Raw genomic sequence first — 25,615 nt, forward strand, 5'->3', positions numbered from 1 at the left:
GGATGGCAAGGGCAAAAGGGTGGGTGCCTTGGGTCAGGTTGTGGTGGCTGTTGTTGGTAGTCCGGTGTTGGAGGAGAGTGTCTGCTGTAGTGGGGAAGTGTGGTTCGGGCTGTTGAAAGTAGGAGGAGGGGAGGAAAAGGAGGAGGGAAGTGTTGGTGGGAGAGCCGTATGGATGGCAAGGGCAAAAGGGTGGGTGCCTTGGGTCAGGTTGTGGTGGCTGTTGTTGGTAGTTGGGTGTTGGAGGAGAGTGTCTGCTGTAGTGGGGAAGTGTGGTCAGGGCTGTCAAAAACAGGAGGAGGGGAGGAAAAGGAGGAGGGAAGTGTTGGTGGGAGAGCCCTGTGCATGCCAGTGCCAAAAGGGTGGGTGCCTTGGGTCAGGTTGTGGTGGCTGTTGTTGGTAGTCCGGTGTTGGAGGAGAGTGTCTGCTGTAGTGGGGAAGTGTGGTTCGGGCTGTTGAAAGTAGGAGGAGGGGAGGAAAAGGAGGAGGGAAGTGTTGGTGGGAGAGCCGTGTGCATGCCAATGCCAAAAGGGGGGGGGGGGCCTTGGTGCAGGTTGTGGTGGCTGTTGTTGGTAGTTGGGTGTTGGAGGAGAGTGTCTGCTGTAGTGGGGAAGTGTGGTTCGGGCTGTTGAAAGTCGGAGGAGGGGAGGAAAAGGAGGAGGGAAGGGTTGGTGGGAGAGCCGTATGGATGGCAAGGGCCAAAGGGTGGGTGCCTTGGGTCAGGTTGTGGTGGCTGTTGTTGGTAGTCCGGTGTTGGAGGAGAGTGTCTGCTGTAGTGGGGAAGTGTGGTTCGGGCTGTTGAAAGTAGGAGGAGGGGAGGAAAAGGAGGAGGGAAGTGTTGGTGGGAGAGCCGTATGGATGGCAAGGGCCAAAGGGTGGGTGCCTTGGTGCAGGTTGTGGTGGCTGTTGTTGGTAGTCCGGTGTTGGAGGAGAGTGTCTGCTGTAGTGGGGAAGTGTGGTTCGGGCTGTTGAAAGTAGGAGGAGGGGAGGAAAAGGAGGAGGGAAGTGTTGGTGGGAGAGCCGTATGGATGGCAAGGGCCAAAGGGTGGGTGCCTTGGTGCAGGTTGTGGTGGCTGTTGTTGGTGGTCTGGTGTTGGAGGAGAGTGTCTGCTGTAGTGGGGAAGTGTGGTTCGGGCTGTTGAAAGTAGGAGGAGGGGAGGAAAAGGAGGAGGGAAGTGTTGGTGGGAGAGCCGTGTGCATGCCAGTGCCAAAAGGGTGGGTGCCTTGGGTCAGGTTGTGGTGGCTGTTGTTGGTAGTCCGGTGTTGGAGGAGAGTGTCTGCTGTAGTGGGGAAGTGTGGTTCGGGCTGTTGAAAGTAGGAGGAGGGGAGGAAAAGGAGGAGAGAAGTGTTGGTGGGAGAGCCGTATGGATGGCAAGGGCAAAAGGGTGGGTGCCTTGGTGCAGGTTGTGGTGGCTGTTGTTGGTAGTTGGGTGTTGGAGGAGAGTGTCTGCTGTAGTGGGGAAGTGTGGTTTGGGCTGTTGAAAGTAGGAGGAGGGGAGGAAAAGGAGGAGGGAAGTGTTGGTGGGAGAGCCGTATGGATGGCAAGGGCCAAAGGGTGGGTGCCTTGGGTCAGGTTGTGGTGGCTGTTGTTGGTAGTCCGGTGTTGGAGGAGAGTGTCTGCTGTAGTGGGGAAGTGTGGTCAGGGCTGTCAAAAACAGGAGGAGGGGAGGAAAAGGAGGAGGGAAGTGTTGGTGGGAGAGCCGTATGGATGGCAAGGGCAAAAGGGTGGGTGCCTTGGTGCAGGTTGTGGTGGCTGTTGTTGGTGGTCCGGTGTTGGAGGAGAGTGTCTGCTGTAGTGGGGAAGTGTGGTCAGGGCTGTTGAAAGTAGGAGGAGGGGAGGAAAAGGAGGAGGGAAGTGTTGGTGGGAGAGCCGTATGGATGGCAAGGGCAAAAGGGTGGGTGCCTTGGTGCAGGTTGTGGTGGCTGTTGTTGGTAGTTGGGTGTTGGAGGAGAGTGTCTGCTGTAGTGGGGAAGTGTGGTTCGGGCTGTTGAAAGTAGGAGGAGGGGAGGAAAAGGAGGAGGGAAGTGTTGGTGGGAGAGCCGTATGGATGGCAAGGGCAAAAGGGTGGGTGCCTTGGGTCAGGTTGTGGTGGCTGTTGTTGGTAGTCCGGTGTTGGAGGAGAGTGTCTGCTGTAGTGGGGAAGTGTGGTTCGGGCTGTTGAAAGTAGGAGGAGGGGAGGAAAAGGATGAGGGAAGTGTTGGTGGGAGAGCCGTATGGATGGCAAGGGCCAAAGGGTGGGTGCCTTGGTGCAGGTTGTGGTGGCTGTTGTTGGTAGTCCGGTGTTGGAGGAGAGTGTCTGCTGTAGTGGGGAAGTGTGGTTCGGGCTGTTGAAAGTCGGAGGAGGGGAGGAAAAGGAGGAGGGAAGTGTTGGTTGGAGAGCCGTATGGATGGCAAGGGCAAAAGGGTGGGTGCCTTGGTGCAGGTTGTGGTGGCTGTTGTTGGTAGTCCGGTGTTGGAGGAGAGTGTCTGCTGTAGTGGGGAAGTGTGGTTCGGGCTGTTGAAAGTAGGAGGAGGGGAGGAAAAGGAGGAGGGAAGTGTTGGTGGGAGAGTCGTATGGATGGCAAGGGCAAAAGGGTGGGTGCCTTGGTGCAGGTTGTGGTGGCTGTTGTTGGTAGTTGGGTGTTGGAGGAGAGTGTCTGCTGTAGTGGGGAAGTGTGGTTCGGGCTGTTGAAAGTAGGAGGAGGGGAGGAAAAGGAGGAGGGAAGTGTTGGTGGGAGAGCCGTATGGATGGCAAGGGCCAAAAGGGTGGGTGCCTTGGTGCAGGTTGTGGTGGCTGTTGTTGGTAGTCCGGTGTTGGAGGAGAGTGTCTGCTGTAGTGGGGAAGTGTGGTTCGGGCTGTTGAAAGTAGGAGGAGGGGAGGAAAAGGAGGAGGGAAGTGTTGGTGGGAGAGCCGTATGGATGGCAAGGGCCAAAGGGTGGGTGCCTTGGGTCAGGTTGTGGTGGCTGTTGTTGGTAGTCCGGTGTTGGAGGAGAGTGTCTGCTGTAGTGGGGAAGTGTGGTCAGGGCTGTCAAAAACAGGAGGAGGGGAGGAAAAGGAGGAGGGAAGTGTTGGTGGGAGAGCCGTATGGATGGCAAGGGCAAAAGGGTGGGTGCCTTGGGTCAGGTTGTGGTGGCTGTTGTTGGTGGTCCGGTGTTGGAGGAGAGTGTCTGCTGTAGTGGGGAAGTGTGGTCAGGGCTGTTGAAAGTCGGAGGAGGGGAGGAAAAGGAGGAGGGAAGTGTTGGTGGGAGAGCCGTATGGATGGCAAGGGCAAAAGGGTGGGTGCCTTGGGTCAGGTTGTGGTGGCTGTTTTTGGTAGTCCGGTGTTGGAGGAGAGTGTCTGCTGTAGTGGGGAAGTGTGGTTCGGGCTGTTGAAAGTAGGAGGAGGGGAGGAAAAGGAGGAGGGAAGTGTTGGTGGGAGAGCGGTATGGATGGCAAGGGCCAAAGGGTGGGTGCCTTGGGTCAGGTTGTGGTGGCTGTTGTTGGTAGTTGGGTGTTGGAGGAGAGTGTCTGCTGTAGTGGGGAAGTGTGGTTCGGGCTGTTGAAAGTAGGAGGAGGGGAGGAAAAGGAGGAGGGAAGTGTTGGTGGGAGAGCCGTATGGATGGCAAGGGCCAAAGGGTGGGTGCCTTGGGTCAGGTTGTGGTGGCTGTTGTTGGTAGTCCGGTGTTGGAGGAGAGTGTCTGCTGTAGTGGGGAAGTGTGGTTCGGGCTGTTGAAAGTAGGAGGAGGGGAGGAAAAGGAGGAGGGAAGTGTTGGTGGGAGAGCCGTATGGATGGCAAGGGCAAAAGGGTGGGTGCCTTGGGTCAGGTTGTGGTGGCTGTTGTTGGTGGTCCGGTGTTGGAGGAGAGTGTCTGCTGTAGTGGGGAAGTGTGGTTCGGGCTGTTGAAAGTAGGAGGAGGGGAGGAAAAGGAGGAGGGAAGTGTTGGTGGGAGAGCCCTGTGCATGCCAGTGCCAAAAGGGTGGGTGCCTTGGGTCAGGTTGTGGTGGCTGTTGTTGGTAGTTGGGTGTTGGAGGAGAGTGTCTGCTGTAGTGGGGAAGTGTGGTTCGGGCTGTTGAAAGTCGGAGGAGGGGAGGAAAAGGAGGAGGGAAGTGTTGGTGGGAGAGCCGTGTGCATGCCAATGCCAAAAGGGTGGGTGCCTTGGGTCAGGTTGTGGTGGCTGTTGTTGGTAGTTGGGTGTTGGAGGAGAGTGTCTGCTGTAGTGGGGAAGTGTGGTTCGGGCTGTTGAAAGTAGGAGGAGGGGAGGAAAAGGAGGAGGGAAGTGTTGTTGGGAGAGCCGTATGGATGGCAAGGGCCAAAGGGTGGGTGCCTTGGGTCAGGTTGTGGTGGCTGTTGTTGGTAGTCCGGTGTTGGAGGAGAGTGTCTGCTGTAGTGGGGAAGTGTGGTCAGGGCTGTCGAAAGTAGGAGGAGGGGAGGAAAAGGAGGAGGAAAGTGTTGGTGGGAGAGCCGTATGGATGGCAAGGGCAAAAGGGTGGGTGCCTTGGTGCAGGTTGTGGTGGCTGTTGTTGGTAGTCCGGTGTTGGAGGAGAGTGTCTGCTGTAGTGGGGAAGTGTGGTTAGGGCTGTTGAAAGTCGGAGGAGGGGAGGAAAAGGAGGAGGGAAGTGTTGGTGGGAGAGCCGTATGGATGGCAAGGGCCAAAGGGTGGGTGCCTTGGTGCAGGTTGTGGTGGTTGTTGTTGGTAGTCTGGTGTTGGAGGAGAGTGTCTGCTGTAGTGGGGAAGTGTGGTCAGGGCTGTTGAAAGTAGGAGGAGGGGAGGAAAAGGAGGAGGGAAGTGTTGGTGGGAGAGCCGTATGGATGGCAAGGGCAAAAGGGTGGGTGCCTTGGTGCAGGTTGTGGTGGCTGTTGTTGGTAGTTGGGTGTTGGAGGAGAGTGTCTGCTGTAGTGGGGAAGTGTGGTTCGGGCTGTTGAAAGTAGGAGGAGGGGAGGAAAAGGAGGAGGGAAGTGTTGGTGGGAGAGCCGTATGGATGGCAAGGGCCAAAGGGTGGGTGCCTTGGTGCAGGTTGTGGTGGCTGTTGTTGGTAGTTGGGTGTTGGAGGAGAGTGTCTGCTGTAGTGGGGAAGTGTGGTTCGGGCTGTTGAAAGTAGGAGGAGGGGAGGAAAAGGAGGAGGGAAGTGTTGGTGGGAGAGCCCTGTGCATGCCAGTGCCAAAATGGTGGGTGCCTTGGTGCAGGTTGTGGTGGCTGTTGTTGGTAGTCCGGTGTTGGAGGAGAGTGTCTGCTGTAGTGGGGAAGTGTGGTTCGGGCTGTTGAAAGTCGGAGGAGGGGAGGAAAAGGAGGAGGGAAGTGTTGGTGGGAGAGCCGTATGGATGGCAAGGGCAAAAGGGTGGGTGCCTTGGGTCAGGTTGTGGTGACTGTTTTTGGTAGTTGGGTGTTGGAGGAGAGTGTCTGCTGTAGTGGGGAAGTGTGGTTTGGGCTGTTGAAAGTAGGAGGAGGGGAGGAAAAGGAGGAGGGAAGTGTTGGTGGGAGAGCCGTATGGATGGCAAGGGCCAAAGGGTGGGTGCCTTGGTGCAGGTTGTGGTGGCTGTTGTTGGTATTCCAGTGTTGGAGGAGAGTGTCTGCTGTAGTGGGGAAGTGTGGTTCGGGCTGTTGAAAGTAGGAGGAGGGGAGGAAAAGGAGGAGGGAAGTGTTGGTGGGAGAGCCGTATGGATGGCAAGGGCCAAAGGGTGGGTGCCTTGGGTCAGGTTGTGGTGGCTGTTGTTGGTAGTCCGGTGTTGGAGGAGAGTGTCTGCTGTAGTGGGGAAGTGTGGTTCGGGCTGTTGAAAGTAGGAGGAGGGGAGGAAAAGGAGGAGGGAAGTGTTGGTGGGAGAGCCGTGTGCATGCCAGTGCCAAAAGGGTGGGTGCCTTGGGTCAGGTTGTGGTGGCTGTTGTTGGTAGTTGGGTGTTGGAGGAGAGTGTCTGCTGTAGTGGGGAAGTGTGGTTCGGGCTGTTGAAAGTCGGAGGAGGGGAGGAAAAGGAGGAGGGAAGTGTTGGTGGGAGAGCCGTATGGATGGCAAGGGCAAAAGGGTGGGTGCCTTGGGTCAGGTTGTGGTGGCTGTTGTTGGTAGTCCGGTGTTGGAGGAGAGTGTCTGCTGTAGTGGGGAAGTGTGGTTCGGGCTGTTGAAAGTCGGAGGAGGGGAGGAAAAGGAGGAGGGAAGTGTTGGTGGGAGAGCCGTATGGATGGCAAGGGCAAAAGGGTGGGTGCCTTGGTGCAGGTTGTGGTGGCTGTTGTTGGTGGTCCGGTGTTGGAGGAGAGTGTCTGCTGTAGTGGGGAAGTGTGGTCAGGGCTGTCAAAAACAGGAGGAGGGGAGGAAAAGGAGGAGGGAAGTGTTGGTGGGAGAGCCGTATGGATGGCAAGGGCAAAAGGGTGGGTGCCTTGGTGCAGGTTGTGGTGGCTGTTGTTGGTAGTTGGGTGTTGGAGGAGAGTGTCTGCTGTAGTGGGGAAGTGTGGTTAGGGCTGTTGAAAGTCGGAGGAGGGGAGGAAAAGGAGGAGGGAAGTGTTGGTGGGAGAGCCGTATGGATGGCAAGGGCCAAAGGGTGGGTGCCTTGGTGCAGGTTGTGGTGGCTGTTGTTGGTAGTCCGGTGTTGGAGGAGAGTGTCTGCTGTAGTGGGGAAGTGTGGTCAGGGCTGTTGAAAGTAGGAGGAGGGGAGGAAAAGGAGGAGGGAAGTGTTGGTGGGAGAGCCGTGTGCATGCCAGTGCCAAAAGGGTGGGTGCCTTGGGTCAGGTTGTGGTGGCTGTTGTTGGTAGTCCGGTGTTGGAGGAGAGTGTCTGCTGTAGTGGGGAAGTGTGGTTCGGGCTGTTGAAAGTCGGAGGAGGGGAGGAAAAGGAGGAGGGAAGTGTTGGTGGGAGAGCCGTATGGATGGCAAGGGCAAAAGGGTGGGTGCCTTGGGTCAGGTTGTGGTGGCTGTTGTTGGTAGTCCGGTGTTGGAGGAGAGTGTCTGCTGTAGTGGGGAAGTGTGGTCAGGGCTGTCAAAAACAGGAGGATGGGAGGAAAAGGAGGAGGGAAGTGTTGGTGGGAGCGCCGTATGGATGGCAAGGGCCAAAGGGTGGGTGCCTTGGTGCAGGTTGTGGTGGCTGTTGTTGGTAGTCCGGTGTTGGAGGAGAGTGTCTGCTGTAGTGGGGAAGTGTGGTCAGGGCTGTTGAAAGTCGGAGGAGGGGAGGAAAAGGAGGAGGGAAGTGTTGGTGGGAGAGCCGTATGGATGGCAAGGGCCAAAGGGTGGGTGCCTTGGTGCAGGTTGTGGTGGCTGTTGTTGGTAGTCCGGTGTTGGAGGAGAGTGTCTGCTGTAGTGGGGAAGTGTGGTCAGGGCTGTTGAAAGTAGGAGGAGGGGAGGAAAAGGAGGAGGGAAGTGTTGGTGGGAGAGCCGTGTGCATGCCAGTGCCAAAAGGGTGGGTGCCTTGGGTCAGGTTGTGGTGGCTGTTGTTGGTAGTCCGGTGTTGGAGGAGAGTGTCTGCTGTAGTGGGGAAGTGTGGTTCGGGCTGTTGAAAGTCGGAGGAGGGGAGGAAAAGGAGGAGGGAAGTGTTGGTGGGAGAGCCGTATGGATGGCAAGGGCCAAAGGGTGGGTGCCTTGGGTCAGGTTGTGGTGGCTGTTGTTGGTAGTCCGGTGTTGGAGGAGAGTGTCTGCTGTAGTGGGGAAGTGTGGTCAGGGCTGTCAAAAACAGGAGGATGGGAGGAAAAGGAGGAGGGAAGTGTTGGTGGGAGCGCCGTATGGATGGCAAGGGCCAAAGGGTGGGTGCCTTGGTGCAGGTTGTGGTGGCTGTTGTTGGTAGTCCGGTGTTGGAGGAGAGTGTCTGCTGTAGTGGGGAAGTGTGGTTCGGGCTGTTGAAAGTCGGAGGAGGGGAGGAAAAGGAGGAGGGAAGTGTTGGTGGGAGAGCCGTATGGATGGCAAGGGCCAAAGGGTGGGTGCCTTGGTGCAGGTTGTGGTGGCTGTTGTTGGTAGTCCGGTGTTGGAGGAGAGTGTCTGCTGTAGTGGGGAAGTGTGGTCAGGGCTGTTGAAAGTAGGAGGAGGGGAGGAAAAGGAGGAGGGAAGTGTTGGTGGGAGAGCCGTATGGATGGCAAGGGCCAAAGGGTGGGTGCCTTGGGTCAGGTTGTGGTGGCTGTTGTTGGTAGTTGGGTGTTGGAGGAGAGTGTCTGCTGTAGTGGGGAAGTGTGGTTCGGGCTGTTGAAAGTAGGAGGAGGGGAGGAAAAGGAGGAGGGAAGTGTTGGTGGGAGAGCCGTATGGATGGCAAGGGCAAAAGGGTGGGTGCCTTGGTGCAGGTTGTGGTGGCTGTTGTTGGTAGTCCAGTGTTGGAGGAGAGTGTCTGCTGTAGTGGGGAAGTGTGGTCAGGGCTGTCAAAAACAGGAGGAGGGGAGGAAGAGGAGGAGGGAAGTGTTGGTGGGAGAGCCCTGTGCATGCCAGTGCCAAAAGGGTGGGTGCCTTGGGTCAGGTTGTGGTGGCTGTTGTTGGTAGTTGGGTGTTGGAGGAGAGTGTCTGCTGTAGTGGGGAAGTGTGGTTCGGGCTGTTGAAAGTAGGAGGAGGGGAGGAAAAGGAGGAGGGAAGTGTTGGTGGGAGAGCCGTATGAATGCCAATGCCAAAAGGGTGGGTGCCTTGGTGCAGGTTGTGGTGGTTGTTGTTGGTAGTCCGGTGTTGGAGGAGAGTGTCTGCTGTAGTGGGGAAGTGTGGTCAGGGCTGTTGAAAGTCGGAGGAGGGGAGGAAAAGGAGGAGGGAAGTGTTGGTGGGAGAGCCGTGTGCATGCCAGTGCCAAAAGGGTGGGTGCCTTGGGTCAGGTTGTGGTGGCTGTTGTTGGTAGTCCGGTGTTGGAGGAGAGTGTCTGCTGTAGTGGGGAAGTGTGGTTCGGGCTGTTGAAAGTAGGAGGAGGGGAGGAAAAGGATGAGGGAAGTGTTGGTGGGAGAGCCGTATGGATGGCAAGGGCAAAAGGGTGGGTGCCTTGGTGCAGGTTGTGGTGGCTGTTGTTGGTGGTCCGGTGTTGGAGGAGAGTGTCTGCTGTAGTGGGGAAGTGTGGTTTGGGCTGTTGAAAGTCGGAGGAGGGGAGGAAAAGGAGGAGGGAAGTGTTGGTGGGAGAGCCGTATGGATGTCAAGGGCAAAAGGGTGGGTGCCTTGGTGCAGGTTGTGGTGGCTGTTGTTGGTAGTCCAGTGTTGGAGGAGAGTGTCTGCTGTAGTGGGGAAGTGTGGTTCGGGCTGTTGAAAGTCGGAGGAGGGGAGGAAAAGGAGGAGGGAAGTGTTGGTGGGAGAGCCGTATGGATGGCAAGGGCCAAAGGGTGGGTGCCTTGGTGCAGGTTGTGGTGGCTGTTGTTGGTAGTCCAGTGTTGGAGGAGAGTGTCTGCTGTAGTGGGGAAGTGTGGTCAGGGCTGTCAAAAACAGGAGGATGGGAGGAAAAGGAGGAGGGAAGTGTTGGTGGGAGCGCCGTATGGATGGCAAGGGCCAAAGGGTGGGTGCCTTGGTGCAGGTTGTGGTGGCTGTTGTTGGTAGTCCAGTGTTGGAGGAGAGTGTCTGCTGTAGTGGGGAAGTGTGGTTCGGGCTGTTGAAAGTCGGAGGAGGGGAGGAAAAGGAGGAGGGAAGTGTTGGTGGGAGAGCCGTATGGATGGCAAGGGCCAAAGGGTGGGTGCCTTGGTGCAGGTTGTGGTGGTTGTTGTTGGTAGTCCGGTGTTGGAGGAGAGTGTCTGCTGTAGTGGGGAAGTGTGGTTCGGGCTGTTGAAAGTAGGAGGAGGGGAGGAAAAGGAGGAGGGAAGTGTTGGTGGGAGAGCCGTATGGATGGCAAGGGCCAAAGGGTGGGTGCCTTTGGTCAGGTTGTGGTGGCTGTTGTTGGTAGTCCGGTGTGGGAGGAGAGTGTCTGCTGTAGTGGGGAAGTGTGGTTAGGGCTGTTGAAAGTAGGAGGAGGGGAGGAAAAGGAGGAGGGAAGTGTTGGTGGGAGAGCCGTATGGATGGCAAGGGCAAAAGGTTGGGTGCCTTGGTGCAGGTTGTGGTGGCTGTTGTTGGTAGTCCGGTGTTGGAGGAGAGTGTCTGCTGTAGTGGGGAAGTGTGGTCAGGGCTGTCAAAAACAGGAGGAGGGGAGGAAGAGGAGGAGGGAAGTGTTGGTGGGAGAGCCCTGTGCATGCCAGTGCCAAAAGGGTGGGTGCCTTGGGTCAGGTTGTGGTGGCTGTTGTTGGTAGTTGGGTGTTGGAGGAGAGTGTCTGCTGTAGTGGGGAAGTGTGGTTCGGGCTGTTGAAAGTAGGAGGAGGGGAGGAAAAGGAGGAGGGAAGTGTTGGTGGGAGAGCCGTGTGCATGCCAATGCCAAAAGGGTGGGTGCCTTGGTGCAGGTTGTGGTGGCTGTTGTTGGTAGTCCGGTGTTGGAGGAGAGTGTCTGCTGTAGTGGGGAAGTGTGGTTCGGGCTGTTGAAAGTAGGAGGAGGGGAGGAAAAGGAGGAGGGAAGTGTTGGTGGGAGAGCCGTATGGATGGCAAGGGCCAAAGGGTGGGTGCCTTGGTGCAGGTTGTGGTGGCTGTTGTTGGTGGTCCGGTGTTGGAGGAGAGTGTCTGCTGTAGTGGGGAAGTGTGGTCAGGGCTGTCAAAAACAGGAGGAGGGGAGGAAAAGGAGGAGGGAAGTGTTGGTGGGAGAGCCGTATGGATGGCAAGGGCAAAAGGGTGGGTGCCTTGGGTCAGGTTGTGGTGGCTGTTGTTGGTGGTCCGGTGTTGGAGGAGAGTGTCTGCTGTAGTGGGGAAGTGTGGTCAGGGCTGTCAAAAACAGGAGGAGGGGAGGAAAAGGAGGAGGGAAGTGTTGGTGGGAGAGCCGTATGGATGGCAAGGGCAAAAGGGTGGGTGCCTTGGGTCAGGTTGTGGTGGCTGTTGTTGGTAGTTGGGTGTTGGAGGAGAGTGTCTGCTGTAGTGGGGAAGTGTGGTTCGGGCTGTTGAAAGTAGGAGGAGGGGAGGAAAAGGAGGAGGGAAGTGTTGGTGGGAGAGCCGTATGGATGGCAAGGGCCAAAGGGTGGGTGCCTTGGTGCAGGTTGTGGTGGCTGTTGTTGGTAGTCCGGTGTTGGAGGAGAGTGTCTGCTGTAGTGGGGAAGTGTGGTTCGGGCTGTTGAAAGTAGGAGGAGGGGAGGAAAAGGAGGAGGGAAGTGTTGGTGGGAGAGCCGTGTGCATGCCAGTGCCAAAAGGGTGGGTGCCTTGGGTCAGGTTGTGGTGGCTGTTGTTGGTAGTCCGGTGTTGGAGGAGAGTGTCTGCTGTAGTGGGGAAGTGTGGTTCGGGCTGTTGAAAGTCGGAGGAGGGGAGGAAAAGGAGGAGGGAAGTGTTGGTGGGAGAGCCGTATGGATGGCAAGGGCCAAAGGGTGGGTGCCTTGGGTCAGGTTGTGGTGGCTGTTGTTGGTAGTCCGGTGTTGGAGGAGAGTGTCTGCTGTAGTGGGGAAGTGTGGTCAGGGCTGTCAAAAACAGGAGGATGGGAGGAAAAGGAGGAGGGAAGTGTTGGTGGGAGCGCCGTATGGATGGCAAGGGCCAAAGGGTGGGTGCCTTGGTGCAGGTTGTGGTGGCTGTTGTTGGTAGTCCGGTGTTGGAGGAGAGTGTCTGCTGTAGTGGGGAAGTGTGGTTCGGGCTGTTGAAAGTCGGAGGAGGGGAGGAAAAGGAGGAGGGAAGTGTTGGTGGGAGAGCCGTATGGATGGCAAGGGCCAAAGGGTGGGTGCCTTGGGTCAGGTTGTGGTGGCTGTTGTTGGTAGTCCGGTGTTGGAGGAGAGTGTCTGCTGTAGTGGGGAAGTGTGGTCAGGGCTGTTGAAAGTAGGAGGAGGGGAGGAAAAGGAGGAGGGAAGTGTTGGTGGGAGAGCCGTGTGCATGCCAGTGCCAAAAGGGTGGGTGCCTTGGGTCAGGTTGTGGTGGCTGTTGTTGGTAGTCCGGTGTTGGAGGAGAGTGTCTGCTGTAGTGGGGAAGTGTGGTTCGGGCTGTTGAAAGTCGGAGGAGGGGAGGAAAAGGAGGAGGGAAGTGTTGGTGGGAGAGCCGTATGGATGGCAAGGGCCAAAGGGTGGGTGCCTTGGGTCAGGTTGTGGTGGCTGTTGTTGGTAGTCCGGTGTTGGAGGAGAGTGTCTGCTGTAGTGGGGAAGTGTGGTCAGGGCTGTCAAAAACAGGAGGATGGGAGGAAAAGGAGGAGGGAAGTGTTGGTGGGAGCGCCGTATGGATGGCAAGGGCCAAAGGGTGGGTGCCTTGGTGCAGGTTGTGGTGGCTGTTGTTGATAGTCCGGTGTTGGAGGAGAGTGTCTGCTGTAGTGGGGAAGTGTGGTTCGGGCTGTTGAAAGTCGGAGGAGGGGAGGAAAAGGAGGAGGGAAGTGTTGGTGGGAGAGCCGTATGGATGGCAAGGGCCAAAGGGTGGGTGCCTTGGTGCAGGTTGTGGTGGCTGTTGTTGGTAGTCCGGTGTTGGAGGAGAGTGTCTGCTGTAGTGGGGAAGTGTGGTCAGGGCTGTTGAAAGTAGGAGGAGGGGAGGAAAAGGAGGAGGGAAGTGTTGGTGGGAGAGCCGTATGGATGGCAAGGGCCAAAGGGTGGGTGCCTTGGGTCAGGTTGTGGTGGCTGTTGTTGGTAGTCCGGTGTTGGAGGAGAGTGTCTGCTGTAGTGGGGAAGTGTGGTTCGGGCTGTTGAAAGTAGGAGGAGGGGAGGAAAAGGAGGAGGGAAGTGTTGGTGGGAGAGCCGTATGGATGGCAAGGGCAAAAGGGTGGGTGCCTTGGGTCAGGTTGTGGTGGCTGTTGTTGGTAGTCCAGTGTTGGAGGAGAGTGTCTGCTGTAGTGGGGAAGTGTGGTTCGGGCTGTTGAAAGTAGGAGGAGGGGAGGAAAAGGAGGAGGGAAGTGTTGGTGGGAGAGCCGTATGGATGGCAAGGGCCAAAGGGTGGGTGCCTTGGTGCAGGTTGTGGTGGCTGTTGTTGGTAGTTGGGTGTTGGAGGAGAGTGTCTGCTGTAGTGGGGAAGTGTGGTTTGGGCTGTTGAAAGTAGGAGGAGGGGAGGAAAAGGAGGAGGGAAGTGTTGGTGGGAGAGCCGTATGAATGCCAATGCCAAAAGGGTGGGTGCCTTGGTGCAGGTTGTGGTGGTTGTTGTTGGTAGTCCGGTGTTGGAGGAGAGTGTCTGCTGTAGTGGGGAAGTGTGGTTCGGGCTGTTGAAAGTCGGAGGAGGGGAGGAAAAGGAGGAGGGAAGTGTTGGTGGGAGAGCCGTGTGCATGCCAGTGCCAAAAGGGTGGGTGCCTTGGTGCAGGTTGTGGTGGCTGTTGTTGGTAGTCCGGTGTTGGAGGAGAGTGTCTGCTGTAGTGGGGAAGTGTGGTTCGGGCTGTTGAAAGTAGGAGGAGGGGAGGAAAAGGATGAGGGAAGTGTTGGTGGGAGAGCCGTATGGATGGCCAGGGCCAAAGGGTGGGTGCCTTGGTGCAGGTTGTGGTGGCTGTTGTTGGTGGTCCGGTGTTGGAGGAGAGTGTCTGCTGTAGTGGGGAAGTGTGGTTTGGGCTGTTGAAAGTAGGAGGAGGGGAGGAAAAGGAGGAGGGAAGTGTTGGTGGGAGAGCCGTATGGATGGCAAGGGCCAAAGGGTGGGTGCCTTGGGTCAGGTTGTGGTGGCTGTTGTTGGTAGTCCGGTGTTGGAGGAGAGTGTCTGCTGTAGTGGGGAAGTGTGGTCAGGGCTGTCAAAAACAGGAGGATGGGAGGAAAAGGAGGAGGGAAGTGTTGGTGGGAGCGCCGTATGGATGGCAAGGGCCAAAGGGTGGGTGCCTTGGTGCAGGTTGTGGTGGCTGTTGTTGGTAGTCCAGTGTTGGAGGAGAGTGTCTGCTGTAGTGGGGAAGTGTGGTTCGGGCTGTTGAAAGTCGGAGGAGGGGAGGAAAAGGAGGAGGGAAGTGTTGGTGGGAGAGCCGTATGGATGGCAAGGGCCAAAGGGTGGGTGCCTTGGGTCAGGTTGTGGTGGCTGTTGTTGGTAGTCCGGTGTTGGAGGAGAGTGTCTGCTGTAGTGGGGAAGTGTGGTTCGGGCTGTTGAAAGTAGGAGGAGGGGAGGAAAAGGAGGAGGGAAGTGTTGGTGGGAGAGCCGTATGGATGGCAAGGGCCAAAGGGTGGGTGCCTTTGGTCAGGTTGTGGTGGCTGTTGTTGGTAGTCCGGTGTGGGAGGAGAGTGTCTGCTGTAGTGGGGAAGTGTGGTTCGGGCTGTTGAAAGTAGGAGGAGGGGAGGGAAAGGAGGAGGGAAGTGTTGGTGGGAGAGCCGTATGGATGGCAAGGGCAAAAGGTTGGGTGCCTTGGGTCAGGTTGTGGTGGCTGTTGTTGGTAGTTGGGTGTTGGAGGAGAGTGTCTGCTGTAGTGGGGAAGTGTGGTCAGGGCTGTCAAAAACAGGAGGAGGGGAGGAAGAGGAGGAGGGAAGTGTTGGTGGGAGAGCCCTGTGCATGCCAGTGCCAAAAGGGTGGGTGCCTTGGGTCAGGTTGTGGTGGCTGTTGTTGGTAGTTGGGTGTTGGAGGAGAGTGTCTGCTGTAGTGGGGAAGTGTGGTTCGGGCTGTTGAAAGTAGGAGGAGGGGAGGAAAAGGAGGAGGGAAGTGTTGGTGGGAGAGCCGTGTGCATGCCAATGCCAAAAGGGTGGGTGCCTTGGTGCAGGTTGTGGTGGCTGTTGTTGGTAGTTGGGTGTTGGAGGAGAGTGTCTGCTGTAGTGGGGAAGTGTGGTTCGGGCTGTTGAAAGTAGGAGGAGGGGAGGAAAAGGAGGAGGGAAGTGTTGGTGGGAGAGCCGTGTGCATGCCAGTGCCAAAAGGGTGGGTGCCTTGGTTCAGGTTGTGGTGGCTGTTGTTGGTAGTTGGGTGTTGGAGGAGAGTGTCTGCTGTAGTGGGGAAGTGTGGTTCGGGCTGTCGAAAGTAGGAGGAGGGGAGGAAAAGGAGGAGGGAAGTGTTGGTGGGAGAGCCGTATGGATGGCAAGGGCCAAAGGGTGGGTGCCTTGGGTCAGGTTGTGGTGGCTGTTGTTGGTAGTCCGGTGTTGGAGGAGAGTGTCTGCTGTAGTGGGGAAGTGTGGTTCGGGCTGTTGAAAGTCGGAGGAGGGGAGGAAAAGGAGGAGGGAAGTGTTGGTGGGAGAGCCGTGTGCATGCCAGTGCCAAAAGGGTGGGTGCCTTGGGTCAGGTTGTGGTGGCTGTTGTTGGTAGTCCGGTGTTGGAGGAGAGTGTCTGCTGTAGTGGGGAAGTGTGGTTCGGGCTGTTGAAAGTAGGAGGAGGGGAGGAAAAGGAGGAGGGAAGTGTTGGTGGGAGAGCCGTATGGATGGCAAGGGGAAAAGGGTGGGTGCCTTGGTGCAGGTTGTGGTGGCTGTTGTTGGTAGTTGGGTGTTGGAGGAGAGTGTCTGCTGTAGTGGGGAAGTGTGGTTCGGGCTGTTGAAAGTAGGAGGAGGGGAGGAAAAGGAGGAGGGAAGTGTTGGTGGGAGAGCCGTATGGATGGCAAGGGCAAAAGGGTGGGTGCCTTGGGTCAGGTTGTGGTGGCTGTTGTTGGTAGTCCGGTGTTGGAGGAGAGTGTCTGCTGTAGTGGGGAAGTGTGGTTCGGGCTGTTGAAAGTCGGAGGAGGGGAGGAAAAGGAGGAGGGAAGTGTTGGTGGGAGAGCCGTATGGATGGCAAGGGCCAAAGGGTGCGTGCCTTGGTGCAGGTTGTGGTGGCTGTTGTTGGTGGTCCGGTGTGGGAGGAGAGTGTCTGCTGTAGTGGGGAAGTGTGGTTCGGGCTGTTGAAAGTAGGAGGAGGGGAGGAAAAGGAGGAGGGAAGTGTTGGTGGGAGAGCCGTATGGATGGCAAGGGCAAAAGGTTGGGTGCCTTGGGTCAGGTTGTGGTGGCTGTTGTTGGTAGTTGGGTGTTGGAGGAGAGTGTCTGCTGTAGTGGGGAAGTGTGGTCAGGGCTGTCAAAAACAGGAGGAGGGGAGGAAAAGGAGGAGGGAAGTGTTGGTGGGAGAGCCGTGTGCATGCCAGTGCCAAAAGGGTGGGTGCCTTGGGTCAGGTTGTGGTGGCTGTTGTTGGTAGTTGGGTGTTGGAGGAGAGTGTCTGCTGTAGTGGGGAAGTGTGGTTCGGGCTGTTGAAAGTAGGAGGAGGGGAGGAAAAGGAGGAGGGAAGTGTTGGTGGGAGAGCCGTATGGATGGCAAGGGCAAAAGGGTGGGTGCCTTGGGTCAGGTTGTGGTGGCTGTTGTTGGTAGTCCGGTGTTGGAGGAGAGTGTCTGCTGTAGTGGGGAAGTGTGGTTCGGGCTGTTGAAAGTAGGAGGAGGGGAGGAAAAGGAGGAGGGAAGTGTTGGTGGGAGAGCCGTATGGATGGCAAGGGCAAAAGGGTGGGTGCCTTGGGTCAGGTTGTGGTGGCTGTTGTTGGTAGTCCGGTGTGGGAGGAGAGTGTCTGCTGTAGTGGGGAAGTGTGGTTCGGGCTGTTGAAAGTAGGAGGAGGGGAGGAAAAGGAGGAGGGAAGTGTTGGTGGGAGAGCCGTATGGATGGCAAGGGCCAAAGGGTGGGTGCCTTGGTGCAGGTTGTGGTGGCTGTTGTTGGTAGTTGGGTGTTGGAGGAGAGTGTCTGCTGTAGTGGGGAAGTGTGGTCAGGGCTGTTGAAAGTAGGAGGAGGGGAGGAAAAGGAGGAGGGAAGTGTTGGTGGGAGAGCCGTGTGCATGCCAGTGCCAAAAGGGTGGGTGCCTTGGGTCAGGTTGTGGTGGCTGTTGTTGGTAGTTGGGTGTTGGAGGAGAGTGTCTGCTGTAGTGGGGAAGTGTGGTTCGGGCTGTTGAAAGTAGGAGGAGGGGAGGAAAAGGAGGAGGGAAGTGTTGGTGGGAGAGCCGTATGGATGGCAAGGGCAAAAGGGTGGGTGCCTTGGGTCAGGTTGTGGTGGCTGTTGTTGGTAGTCCGGTGTTGGAGGAGAGTGTCTGCTGTAGTGGGGAAGTGTGGTTCGGGCTGTTGAAAGTAGGAGGAGGGGAGGAAAAGGAGGAGGGAAGTGTTGGTGGGAGAGCCGTGTGCATGCCAGTGCCAAAAGGGTGGGTGCCTTGGGTCAGGTTGTGGTGGCTGTTGTTGGTAGTTGGGTGTTGGAGGAGAGTGTCTGCTGTAGTGGGGAAGTGTGGTTCGGGCTGTTGAAAGTAGGAGGAGGGGAGGAAAAGGAGGAGGGAAGTGTTGGTGGGAGAGCCGTATGGATGGCAAGGGGAAAAGGGTGGGTGCCTTGGTGCAGGTTGTGGTGGCTGTTGTTGGTAGTTGGGTGTTGGAGGAGAGTGTCTGCTGTAGTGGGGAAGTGTGGTTCGGGCTGTTGAAAGTAGGAGGAGGGGAGGAAAAGGAGGAGGGAAGTGTTGGTGGGAGAGCCGTATGGATGGCAAGGGCAAAAGGGTGGGTGCCTTGGGTCAGGTTGTGGTGGCTGTTGTTGGTAGTCCGGTGTTGGAGGAGAGTGTCTGCTGTAGTGGGGAAGTGTGGTTCGGGCTGTTGAAAGTCGGAGGAGGGGAGGAAAAGGAGGAGGGAAGTGTTGGTGGGAGAGCCGTATGGATGGCAAGGGCCAAAGGGTGGGTGCCTTGGTGCAGGTTGTGGTGGCTGTTGTTGGTGGTCCGGTGTGGGAGGAGAGTGTCTGCTGTAGTGGGGAAGTGTGGTTAGGGCTGTTGAAAGTAGGAGGAGGGGAGGAAAAGGAGGAGGGAAGTGTTGGTGGGAGAGCCGTATGGATGGCAAGGGCAAAAGGTTGGGTGCCTTGGGTCAGGTTGTGGTGGCTGTTGTTGGTAGTTGGGTGTTGGAGGAGAGTGTCTGCTGTAGTGGGGAAGTGTGGTCAGGGCTGTCAAAAACAGGAGGAGGGGAGGAAAAGGAGGAGGAAAGTGTTGGTGGGAGAGCCGTATGGATGGCAAGGGCAAAAGGGTGGGTGCCTTGGGTCAGGTTGTGGTGGCTGTTGTTGGTAGTTGGGTGTTGGAGGAGAGTGTCTGCTGTAGTGGGGAAGTGTGGTTCGGGCTGTTGAAAGTAGGAGGAGGGGAGGAAAAGGAGGAGGGAAGTGTTGGTGGGAGAGCCGTATGGATGGCAAGGGCCAAAGGGTGGGTGCCTTGGTGCAGGTTGTGGTGGCTGTTGTTGGTAGTCCGGTGTTGGAGGAGAGTGTCTGCTGTAGTGGGGAAGTGTGGTCAGGGCTGTCAAAAACAGGAGGAGGGGAGGAAAAGGAGGAGGGAAGTTTTGGTGGGAGAGCCCTGTGCATGCCAGTGCCAAAATGGTGGGTGCCTTGGGTCAGGTTGTGGTGGCTGTTGTTGGTAGTCCGGTGTTGGAGGAGAGTGTCTGCTGTAGTGGGGAAGTGTGGTTCGGGCTGTTGAAAGTCGGAGGAGGGGAGGAAAAGGAGGAGGGAAGTGTTGGTGGGAGAGCCGTGTGCATGCCAATGCCAAAAGGGGGGGGGCCTTGGTGCAGGTTGTGGTGGCTGTTGTTGGTAGTCCGGTGTTGGAGGAGAGTGTCTGCTGTAGTGGGGAAGTGTGGTCAGGGCTGTCAAAAACAGGAGGAGGGGAGGAAAAGGAGGAGGGAAGTGTTGGTGGGAGAGCCGTATGGATGGCAAGGGCAAAAGGGTGGGTGCCTTGGTGCAGGTTGTGGTGGCTGTTGTTGGTAGTCCGGTGTTGGAGGAGAGTGTCTGCTGTAGTGGGGAAGTGTGGTTCGGGCTGTTGAAAGTAGGAGGAGGGGAGGAAAAGGAGGAGGGAAGTGTTGGTGGGAGAGCCGTATGGATGGCAAGGGCAAAAGGGTGGGTGCCTTGGGTCAGGTTGTGGTGGCTGTTGTTGGTAGTCCGGTGTTGGAGGAGAGTGTCTGCTGTAGTGGGGAAGTGTGGTTCGGGCTGTTGAAAGTCGGAGGAGGGGAGGAAAAGGAGGAGGGAAGTGTTGGTGGGAGAGCCATGTGCATGCCAGTGCCAAAAGGGTGGGTGCCTTGGGTCAGGTTGTGGTGGCTGTTGTTGGTAGTCCGGTGTTGGAGGAGAGTGTCTGCTGTAGTGGGGAAGTGTGGTTCGGGCTGTTGAAAGTAGGAGGAGGGGAGGAAAAGGAGGAGGGAAGTGTTGGTGGGAGAGCCGTATGGATGGCAAGGGGAAAAGGGTGGGTGCCTTGGTGCAGGTTGTGGTGGCTGTTGTTGGTAGTTGGGTGTTGGAGGAGAGTGTCTGCTGTAGTGGGGAAGTGTGGTTCGGGCTGTTGAAAGTAGGAGGAGGGGAGGAAAAGGAGGAGGGAAGTGTTGGTGGGAGAGCCGTATGGATGGCAAGGGCAAAAGGGTGGGTGCCTTGGGTCAGGTTGTGGTGGCTGTTGTTGGTAGTCCGGTGTTGGAGGAGAGTGTCTGCTGTAGTGGGGAAGTGTGGTTCGGGCTGTTGAAAGTAGGAGGAGGGGAGGAAAAGGAGGAGGGAAGTGTTGGTGGGAGAGCCGTATGGATGGCAAGGGCCAAAGGGTGGGTGCCTTGGGTCAGGTTGTGGTGGCTGTTGTTGGTAGTCCGGTGTTGGAGGAGAGTGTCTGCTGTAGTGGGGAAGTGTGGTCAGGGCTGTTGAAAGTAGGAGGAGGGGAGGAAAAGGAGGAGGGAAGTGTTGGTGGGAGAGCCGTGTGCATGCCAGTGCCAAAAGGGTGGGTGCCTTGGTTCAGGTTGTGGTGGCTGTTGTTGGTAGTTGGGTGTTGGAGGAGAGTGTCTGCTGTAGTGGGGAAGTGTGGTTCGGGCTGTCGAAAGTAGGAGGAGGGGAGGAAAAGGAGGAGGGAAGTGTTGGTGGGAGAGCCGTATGGATGGCAAGGGCAAAAGGGTGGGTGCCTTGGGTCAGGTTGTGGTGGCTGTTGTTGATAGTCCGGTGTTGGAGGAGAGTGTCTGCTGTAGTGGGGAAGTGTGGTTCGGGCTGTTGAAAGTAGGAGGAGGGGAGGAAAAGGAGGAGGGAAGTGTTGGTGGGAGAGCCGTATGGATGGCAAGGGCAAAAGGGTGGGTGCCTTGGGTCAGGTTGTGGTGGCTGTTGTTGGTAGTTGGGTGTTGGAGGAGAGTGTCTGCTGTAGTGGGGAAGTGTGGTTCGGGCTGTTGAAAGTAGGAGGAGGGGAGGAAAAGGAGGAGGGAAGTGTTGGTGGGAGAGCCGTATGGATGGCAAGGGCCAAAGGGTGGGTGCCTTGGGTCAGGTTGTGGTGGCTGTTGTTGGTAGTCCGGTGTTGGAGGAGAGTGTCTGCTGTAGTGGGGAAGTGTGGTTCGGGCTGTTGAAAGTAGGAGGAGGGGAGGAAAAGGAGGAGGGAAGTGTTGGTTGGAGAGCCGTATGGATGGCAAGGGCAAAAGGGTGGGTGCCTTGGTGCAGGTTGTGGTGGCTGTTGTTGGTAGTTGGGTGTTGGAGGAGAGTGTCTGCTGTAGTGGGGAAGTGTGGTTCGGGCTGTTGAAAGTCGGAGGAGGGGAGGAAAAGGAGGAGGGAAGTGTTGGTGGGAGAGCCGTGTGCATGCCAGTGCCAAAAGGGTGGGTGCCTTGGGTCAGGTTGTGGTGGCTGTTGTTGGTAGTCCGGTGTTGGAGGAGAGTGTCTGCTGTAGTGGGGAAGTGTGGTTCGGGCTGTTGAAAGTAGGAGGAGGGGAGGAAAAGGAGGAGAGAAGTGTTGGTGGGAGAGCCGTATGGATGGCAAGGGCAAAAGGGTGGGTGCCTTGGTGCAGGTTGTGGTGGCTGTTGTTGGTAGTCCGGTGTTGGAGGAGAGTGTCTGCTGTAGTGGGGAAGTGTGGTTCGGGCTGTTGAAAGTAGGAGGAGGGGAGGAAAAGGAGGAGGGAAGTGTTGGTGGGAGAGCCGTATGGATGGCAAGGGCAAAAGGGTGGGTGCCTTGGGTCAGGTTGTGGTGGCTGTTGTTGGTAGTCCGGTGTTGGAGGAGAGTGTCTGCTGTAGTGGGGAAGTGTGGTTCGGGCTGTTGAAAGTCGGAGGAGGGGAGGAAAAGGAGGAGGGAAGTGTTGGTGGGAGAGCCGTGTGCATGCCAGTGCCAAAAGGGTGGGTGCCTTGGTGCAGGTTGTGGTGGCTGTTGTTGGTAGTTGGGTGTTGGAGGAGAGTGTCTGCTGTAGTGGGGAAGTGTGGTTCGGGCTGTTGAAAGTAGGAGGAGGGGAGGAAAAGGAGGAGGGAAGTGTTGGTGGGAGAGCCGTATGGATGGCAAGGGGAAAAGGGTGGGTGCCTTGGTGCAGGTTGTGGTGGCTGTTGTTGGTAGTTGGGTGTTGGAGGAGAGTGTCTGCTGTAGTGGGGAAGTGTGGTTCGGGCTGTTGAAAGTAGGAGGAGGGGAGGAAAAGGAGGAGGGAAGTGTTGGTGGGAGAGCCGTATGGATGGCAAGGGCAAAAGGGTGGGTGCCTTGGGTCAGGTTGTGGTGGCTGTTGTTGGTAGTCCGGTGTTGGAGGAGAGTGTCTGCTGTAGTGGGGAAGTGTGGTTCGGGCTGTTGAAAGTAGGAGGAGGGGAGGAAAAGGAGGAGGGAAGTGTTGGTGGGAGAGCCGTATGGATGGCAAGGGCCAAAGGGTGGGTGCCTTGGTGCAGGTTGTGGTGGCTGTTGTTGGTAGTTGGGTGTTGGAGGAGAGTGTCTGCTGTAGTGGGGAAGTGTGGTTCGGGCTGTTGAAAGTAGGAGGAGGGGAGGAAAAGGAGGAGGGAAGTGTTGGTGGGAGAGCCGTATGGATGGCAAGGGCAAAAGGGTGGGTGCCTTGGGTCAGGTTGTGGTGGCTGTTGTTGGTAGTCCGGTGTTGGAGGAGAGTGTCTGCTGTAGTGGGGAAGTGTGGTTCGGGCTGTTGAAAGTAGGAGGAGGGGAGGAAAAGGAGGAGGGAAGTGTTGGTGGGAGAGCCGTATGGATGGCAAGGGCCAAAGGGTGGGTGCCTTGGTGCAGGTTGTGGTGGCTGTTGTTGGTAGTTGGGTGTTGGAGGAGAGTGTCTGCTGTAGTGGGGAAGTGTGGTCAGGGCTGTTGAAAGTAGGAGGAGGGGAGGAAAAGGAGGAGGGAAGTGTTGGTGGGAGAGCCGTGTGCATGCCAGTGCCAAAAGGGTGGGTGCCTTGGTTCAGGTTGTGGTGGCTGTTGTTGGTAGTTGGGTGTTGGAGGAGAGTGTCTGCTGTAGTGGGGAAGTGTGGTTCGGGCTGTCGAAAGTAGGAGGAGGGGAGGAAAAGGAGGAGGGAAGTGTTGGTGGGAGAGCCGTATGGATGGCAAGGGCAAAAGGGTGGGTGCCTTGGTGCAGGTTGTGGTGGCTGTTGTTGATAGTCCGGTGTTGGAGGAGAGTGTCTGCTGTAGTGGGGAAGTGTGGTTCGGGCTGTTGAAAGTAGGAGGAGGGGAGGAAAAGGAGGAGGGAAGTGTTGGTGGGAGAGCCGTATGGATGGCAAGGGCAAAAGGGTGGGTGCCTTGGGTCAGGTTGTGGTGGCTGTTGTTGGTAGTTGGGTGTTGGAGGAGAGTGTCTGCTGTAGTGGGGAAGTGTGGTTCGGGCTGTTGAAAGTAGGAGGAGGGGAGGAAAAGGAGGAGGGAAGTGTTGGTGGGAGAGCGGTATGGATGGCAAGGGCCAAAGGGTGGGTGCCTTGGGTCAGGTTGTGGTGGCTGTTGTTGGTAGTTGGGTGTTGGAGGAGAGTGTCTGCTGTAGTGGGGAAGTGTGGTCAGGGCTGTCAAAAACAGGAGGAGGGGAGGAAGAGGAGGAGGGAAGTGTTGGTGGGAGAGCCCTGTGCATGCCAGTGCCAAAAGGGTGGGTGCCTTGGTTCAGGTTGTGGTGGCTGTTGTTGGTAGTTGGGTGTTGGAGGAGAGTGTCTGCTGTAGTGGGGAAGTGTGGTTCAGGCTGTCGAAAGTAGGAGGAGGGGAGGAAAAGGAGGAGGGAAGTGTTGGTGGGAGAGCCGTATGGATGGCAAGGGCAAAAGGGTGGGTGCCTTGGTGCAGGTTGTGGTGGCTGTTGTTGATAGTCCGGTGTTGGAGGAGAGTGTCTGCTGTAGTGGGGAAGTGTGGTTCGGGCTGTTGAAAGTAGGAGGAGGGGAGGAAAAGGAGGAGGGAAGTGTTGGTGGGAGAGCCGTATGGATGGCAAGGGCAAAAGGGTGGGTGCCTTGGGTCAGGTTGTGGTGGCTGTTGTTGGTAGTCCGGTGTTGGAGGAGAGTGTCTGCTGTAGTGGGGAAGTGTGGTTCGGGCTGTTGAAAGTAGGAGGAGGGGAGGAAAAGGAGGAGGGAAGTGTTGGTGGGAGAGCCGTATGGATGGCAAGGGCCAAAGGGTGGGTGCCTTGGGTCAGGTTGTGGTGGCTGTTGTTGGTAGTTGGGTGTTGGAGGAGAGTGTCTGCTGTAGTGGGGAAGTGTGGTTCGGGCTGTTGAAAGTAGGAGGAGGGGAGGAAAAGGAGGAGGGAAGTGTTGGTTGGAGAGCCGTATGGATGGCAAGGGCAAAAGGGTGGGTGCCTTGGTGCAGGTTGTGGTGGCTGTTGTTGGTAGTTGGGTGTTGGAGGAGAGTGTCTGCTGTAGTGGGGAAGTGTGGTTCGGGCTGTTGAAAGTAGGAGGAGGGGAGGAAAAGGAGGAGGGAAGTGTTGGTGGGAGAGCCGTGTGCATGCCAGTGCCAAAAGGGTGGGTGCCTTGGGTCAGGTTGTGGTGGCTGTTGTTGGTAGTCCGGTGTTGGAGGAGAGTGTCTGCTGTAGTGGGGAAGTGTGGTTCGGGCTGTTGAAAGTAGGAGGAGGGGAGGAAAAGGAGGAGAGAAGTGTTGGTGGGAGAGCCGTATGGATGGCAAGGGCAAAAGGGTGGGTGCCTTGGTGCAGGTTGTGGTGGCTGTTGTTGGTAGTCCGGTGTTGGAGGAGAGTGTCTGCTGTAGTGGGGACGTGTGGTTCGGGCTGTTGAAAGTCGGAGGAGGGGAGGAAAAGGAGGAGGGAAGTGTTGGTGGGAGAGCCGTATGGATGGCAAGGGCAAAAGGGTGGGTGCCTTGGTGCAGGTTGTGGTGGCTGTTGTTGGTAGTTGGGTGTTGGAGGAGAGTGTCTGCTGTAGTGGGGAAGTGTGGTCAGGGCTGTCAAAAACAGGAGGAGGGGAGGAAAAGGAGGAGGGAAGTGTTGGTGGGAGAGCCGTATGGATGGCAAGGGCAAAAGGGTGGGTGCCTTTGGTCAGGTTGTGGTGGCTGTTGTTGGTGGTCCGGTGTTGGAGGAGAGTGTCTGCTGTAGTGGGGAAGTGTGGTCAGGGCTGTTGAAAGTAGGAGGAGGGGAGGAAAAGGAGGAGGGAAGTGTTGGTGGGAGAGCCGTGTGCATGCCAATGTCAAAAATGTGGGTGCCTTGGGTCAGGTTGTGATGGCTGTTGTTGGTAGTCCGGTGTTGGAGGAGAGTGTCTGCTGTAGTGGGGAAGTGTGGTCAGGGCTGTTGAAAGTCGGAGGAGGGGAGGAAAAGGAGGAGGGAAGTGTTGGTGGGAGAGCCGTATGGATGGCAAGGGCCAAAGGGTGGGTGCCTTGGGTCAGGTTGTGGTGGCTGTTGTTGGTAGTCCGGTGTTGGAGGAGAGTGTCTGCTGTAGTGGGGAAGTGTGGTTCGGGCTGTTGAAAGTTGGAGGAGGGGAGGAAAAGGAGGAGGGAAGTGTTGGTGGGAGCGCCGTATGGATGGCAAGGGCCAAAGGGTGGGTGCCTTGGGTCAGGTTGTGGTGGCTGTTGCTGGTAGTCCGGTGTTGGAGGAGAGTGTCTGCTGTAGTGGGGAAGTGTGGTTCGGGCTGTTGAAAGTAGGAGGAGGGGAGGAAAAGGAGGAGGGAAGTGTTGGTGGGAGAGCCGTGTGCATGCCAATGCCAAAAGTGTGGGTGCCTTGGGTCAGGTTGTGGTGGCTGTTGTTGGTAGTTGGGTGTTGGAGGAGAGTGTCTGCTGTAGTGGGGAAGTGTGGTTAGGGCTGTTGAAAGTCGGAGGAGGGGAGGAAAAGGAGGAGGGAAGTGTTGGTGGGAGAGCCGTATGGATGGCAAGGGCCAAAGGGTGGGTGCCTTGGTGCAGGTTGTGGTGGCTGTTGTTGGTAGTTGGGTGTTGGAGGAGAGTGTCTGCTGTAGTGGGGAAGTGTGGTCAGGGCTGTTGAAAGTAGGAGGAGGGGAGGAAAAGGAGGAGGGAAGTGTTGGTGGGAGAGCCGTATGGATGGCAAGGGCCAAAGGGTGGGTGCCTTGGGTCAGGTTGTGGTGTCTGTTGTTGGTAGTCCGGTGTTGGAGGAGAGTGTCTGCTGTAGTGGGGAAGTGTGGTTCGGGCTGTTGAAAGTAGGAGGAGGGGAGGAAAAGGAGGAGGGAAGTGTTGGTGGGAGAGCCGTATGGATGGCAAGGGCAAAAGGGTGGGTGCCTTGGTGCAGGTTGTGGTGGCTGTTGTTGGTAGTCCGGTGTTGGAGGAGAGTGTCTGCTGTAGTGGGGAAGTGTGGTTCGGGCTGTTGAAAGTCGGAGGAGGGGAGGAAAAGGAGGAGGGAAGTGTTGGTGGGAGAGCCGTATGGATGGCAAGGGCCAAAGGGTGGGTGCCTTGGTGCAGGTTGTGGTGGCTGTTGTTGGTAGTTGGGTGTTGGAGGAGAGTGTCTGCTGTAGTGGGGAAGTGTGGTTCGGGCTGTTGAAAGTCGGAGGAGGGGAGGAAAAGGAGGAGGGAAGTGTTGGTGGGAGAGCCGTATGGATGGCAAGGACAAAAGGGTGGGTGCCTTGGGTCAGGTTGTGGTGGCTGTTGTTGGTAGTCCGGTGTTGGAGGAGAGTGTCTGCTGTAGTGGGGAAGTGTGGTCAGGGCTGTCAAAAACAGGAGGAGGGGAGGAAAAGGAGGAGGGAAGTGTTGGTGGGAGAGCCGTATGGATGGCAAGGGCAAAAGGGTGGGTGCCTTGGGTCAGGTTGTGGTGGCTGTTGTTGGTAGTCCGGTGTTGGAGGAGAGTGTCTGCTGTAGTGGGGAAGTGTGGTTCGGGCT

This window comes from Struthio camelus, chromosome 17 (assembly GCF_040807025.1).
Source record: "Struthio camelus isolate bStrCam1 chromosome 17, bStrCam1.hap1, whole genome shotgun sequence".
Classification (NCBI taxonomy): Eukaryota; Metazoa; Chordata; class Aves; order Struthioniformes; family Struthionidae; genus Struthio; species Struthio camelus.